Source organism: Diuraphis noxia, unplaced genomic scaffold, assembly GCF_037042655.1.
Source record: "Diuraphis noxia isolate RWA-SAM2 unplaced genomic scaffold, SU_Dnox_SAM2 contig0001, whole genome shotgun sequence".
NCBI lineage: Eukaryota > Metazoa > Arthropoda > Insecta > Hemiptera > Aphididae > Diuraphis > Diuraphis noxia.
This window is the reverse complement of record NW_028301711.1, coordinates 57,859,123-57,863,841: the sequence shown is the minus strand read 5'-3', so window position 1 is coordinate 57,863,841 and position 4,719 is coordinate 57,859,123. Positions and strand designations below refer to the sequence as shown.

Here is a 4,719-nt window from a genome sequence, read left to right as displayed (position 1 = left end):
AAGTTAGAAATGTGACTTCATCTATAACTTCAGAAAATCCATATTGTTATCATTTTTTTTCTTTCCACTTATTGTACCATACTAGGTCTTCAATATGCTCTATGATGAACTCTCCATAAAATGATTTTAGATTTTGGAGTTGTATGATAAATTCTTCTTTTTCAGTTTGTTTTAAGTACTCAGAATGAACTGAAATAATCTCATATTTTGAATTATCTTCTGGAAACCTTTCATTTAATAGTGTGCACATGAATCTAAATAATATGGTATGTAAATAGATTTTCTGTAGTATTCTTCTGGACCTGATGAAGGTTGGTTATTTCTTGAAGTTTGTTTTGTTGATACTCTTGGAGTCATTAATTTTATACCAAGTTCATTAATATACATATTAATATCTTTCATTAAAATTAGAAATATTTCTTCATTGTTAGCCCTGTCATCACTGATATATTTAATTAGGCCTTTAATATGTTTATTTGCACTAAATAAATAACAATTTATTCCCTGTAAAGAATTGGTTATCGGTTCTATAGTTGCAGAATATTCAGCAACTATCCTACTTGGATCGTAACTTGGTCTACGACGAAAGGCGATAACAAAAAACTGGCAATATTTGAAAGAAAGGTTTTGAGAAAAATTTTTGGCCCGGAGTACAATCTCGATCTATGGACATTCGAAAGGCGGAAAAACGAAAATTTGTACCAATTGTATGGAAAACCAACAATATTAACGTTTATAAGAACTAAGAAAATGGAGTGGTTTGGACAGATTTGGAGAGCTGAAGATGATATACTAAAAAAGGTCATAACCGCAATGATACAGAAAAAACGACCACTGGGTAGACCGCGAACGAGATGGAAGTATGCTGTGAAGAGGGGCATTCAATTGGTGGATGTGAATGCGTCTATTGAATTAGCACTCAACAGAGAAAGGTGGAGAGACTTACTTGGGGCAGCTCAGGCCCTTGAAGGAGCGTTAAGCTGAAGAAAGAAGAAGATAATTTTGAGCTTAGTCAGTAAGTATAATGTAACTAGGTTAAACTCAATATCGATATTACCGATTGTAAAATGTATATTTAAGGAATATGTGAAGCCAGAAAAGTGGTCAGTTGGTGGTAGTCGTGTGACTCGATTACCACTCACCAAGAGTGTCAGAACCAGGTGGACGGTGGTGATCGTGTGACTCGATCGCCACTGGACGTCAAAGTGTTCAATAAAAGTGCTTATAATTAATTTGTTCGTTTATTTGTGCACGTCGGTGATCGGCGTATACGACAAAGTGACACCCAACGTGGGGTTCGAACCCACGACCCCGAGATTAAGAGTCTCGTGCTCTACCGACTGACCTAGCCGGGCCAAGCAAAATAATTGAAGAAATAATTGAATGCAGTTAACGATTGTTTGATTCAATTACATTTTTCACTGAAAATTTTAACATTTTATGTACATCTATTTTTTTCATCCATAATAGCTATAGTCTAGTTTAGAACTCTATACTGAAAATATGTGCCAAGAACATTTTAAATGTATCTTTGACTGAGCTTGGAAATGTTTGTACATAATAAACGCTGTTTTTATGAATCCACCTTGCACTCCACCTTTGTCAATCGGTGGTTCAAACAAAAGACAAAATTTATAAAAAGCTCCTTTTAAAATAGCTGAGTAGCAAAGCCAATCATGATGTTATAGTTATAATCTTATAATTTATGTTTGTCTATACTATATCTTAGGATTTAATTAACATCTCCAAAGTGGTCGATACCACAACAGTACAGTGAAATATATTTTATCCCAATAAGAACATAAGTTTTAACTTTCAACAGTTTCCACGCGTGTTCAACTCAAATTTATACGTAGTTAGATAACATTCATATGAAATAATTGGAAATTCTGTTCCTGACAACTATTGTTCCAATAGTTTAATATAGTATAATTATTTATATTAAGTACCTATATTATATGAATCATATTTTTTTTACCACATCATAAGTCATAAGTCTCGATGCATGTATGTATATATATATATATATTTATATTTTATTTAAATTTTAGACTAGAGAGTTTAAAGCTAACTTTCATATTGTAAACCTACTTATAAACTTTATGAAACACTAATTTATGTTCGATTGGAAATGCATTTTAAACGTTAAACGTATTTTGTAATATATTTCACATATACGTACATTAGTCAAAAGTATATATATGTATATTTACATTATTCGCTTCATGATAGCATTATATTAAAGACATACAATTTTTAGTGAAAGAATACTAATCACTAATTAGGCAGTATTGTGCACGAATCGTGATAATGTGTTTAAAAAAAATTAATAGGCGTATAATAAAAACACCATTACATAAATATAAAGAATTTTACTAAAATCATGCCCATCCCTTTTTCGTTAATCAATAATGCATTATATTATTTTATTATATTTAATAGTTTTGATTTTTTAAATTTTTATGTTATACTCAAAAGTTTTACATTAAATTGTATTATATGGGGATGGCGGAAGTATCCTATGAAAACCCATTTTTATTTTTGAACTGTAATAAAATTAAAATTTTAACGAGAAGTCATTGAGCGATTTAAACGTATGAATAAGTAGGAATAAAAATTATTAATGACAAGAAAATGATCAGTAATAAATACTACAATATACATTATACAATTATGTAGGTACCGATTGTTTACTAGCTATAATTATAAAGTGAAATATACTAATTTTTCAGATAGTTTTCTTAAATTTTAAATAATGATTATACATTTATATTCATTATATAGCATTATATATCTGTCAATCTTATATTATACTGGAAATTATCATTAGTAGACACGCAAGTTTTTAAATGTCTAAATAGTTAAAATCTAGTTCTTAGAATTTCTATTTAGATACCTAACACATAAACGTTTACGAAAACACTACCTGTTCAACAGTAATATAAGCACTTTCAGTAAAAAATAGTGGTTATCATTTGAAAACCGAAAAAATCTATAATATTATCTATAATAGATTTTGAACATACTTCGCCCTTTAATAGGTCGGTCACTATAATGAATTGTATTGTATTTAAAAACAAATACTAATGTTTTTGTATAATCAAATGATTTTGAACGAATCTTATTAGTAATTTACAATTTTGTTGGACAAATAAAATAAAATTTGCTGCTATACAATTAGTATACCAAGTACGGGTTGGATCAAAAGCAGTTTAAAAAGTTGTTGACACAAAACAAAAATAACATAGTAACTAGTAAGTAAAACCATTATAGAATATTATTCCATCAGATCTAAAATTGGATCAGAAACTAGAAAAAATTTATATTACCAAATAGGAAACTCCTAAAATAATTTAAAAAAATTTAAGTTTTTGAAAATATGGTCCGTAAGTAAGATTACTTAATAATTTCAAAAATCAAAATTAGAACAAATGCGTCATCAAAAGAAAAAATGGTTGAGTTAGGTTTGCAAATCAACAACAACAATAACGTACATATCTTTAGCTGTGTTTTATTTATAAGTCACAAATTCAGTCCTAACCTATAGTTCCAGAATCCCTTTACTTTGATACTTGTATCAAATGTACAGTTTTCGTGAAAACGTGATTCTCGGTTCATGTTCACTCTAAATAGGGTTGTAGGTATTTTTGTGTGAATTCTTCAAGCCACTCACGGGTTCATACAGCTCAACAGGAAGTCTATTTGCTGACTCGTTAGAAACCGTCGTAATTTATATGACCATGCACATTGCACTATAAATTTTAGTAATGAGCTTTGGAGCGCATTATTTCTTTTATCGTTTAAAAAGCTCATACCTATAATATATCAGACAATTGTCATAATATTAATTTGTGTACACACGAAGTAGATTTTTATACAACGTTATACTACTAATACTATATTAAATATTATTTTTGAATAGTCGACTATCATATCACTCATCTCTATCTATACCACATGAACTTCAATTTGTCCCGTATCTAAAAATGATTTGTTCTATAATACAAACTGATATGTTCTGTGCTTATTAGTGTACAAAAATAATACAACTATTAAAGTACATGAATAAAATATTTATTTCGTTGAAACAGATGATGACAATTATCAAAACATATTATTAACCCTATACTCTATTCACTTTTAAGTTGGTTCATAATCTCGTTTTTGATAAAAAAAATTAAATAATTTTAGATTCACATAGGAACGACGAAAGTATGTAAAATCAATACATTTCAATTTTGTTTTAAGCTTTTGGTTAAGATAAAAAAAAAACGTTTTTGGTAGAAAATTGAATTTAGTTGGGGTCAAATAATAAAACATATTATGAATTGATAAGTATATAAATTTCAGAATCAATATTTGTATTTTGTTTCAATTAATATAAATGTTTAATAAAATATTTGACGCCTACCTATACAAATACTTCGATAGGTAATAAATTAAAATAATTGCACATATAGACTTACTATATTATATTGTCAGTACCTATATCAAATAAATTACAACATATTTTTTTTTACAATTCTATTAAATGCGCTTTTAATACTATTGTATAATGTTTTACTCTCGTATATTGTATAATTGTAGATATTATAGAACCTGAGTACTAATTAGATAGAATAACTAGTTAAAATATGTTTATATTTTGTTTTGCAGTTCTGCCTCTGTGATAAACTAGAAGATGGATGAGAACGATGAACTGCTGTGGCCTAGTGATTC

General features: G+C 28.4%; 1 non-coding gene across 1 annotated transcript; it reads right to left on the bottom strand.

Annotated features, from left to right (window-relative positions):
• Window positions 1-1,282: 1,282 nt before the first annotated feature.
• On the bottom strand, window positions 1,283-1,355 carry TRNAK-CUU (transfer RNA lysine (anticodon CUU)). The gene has a single exon. It is a non-coding gene; the product is annotated as a tRNA-Lys (tRNA).
• Window positions 1,356-4,719: the final 3,364 nt, after the last annotated feature.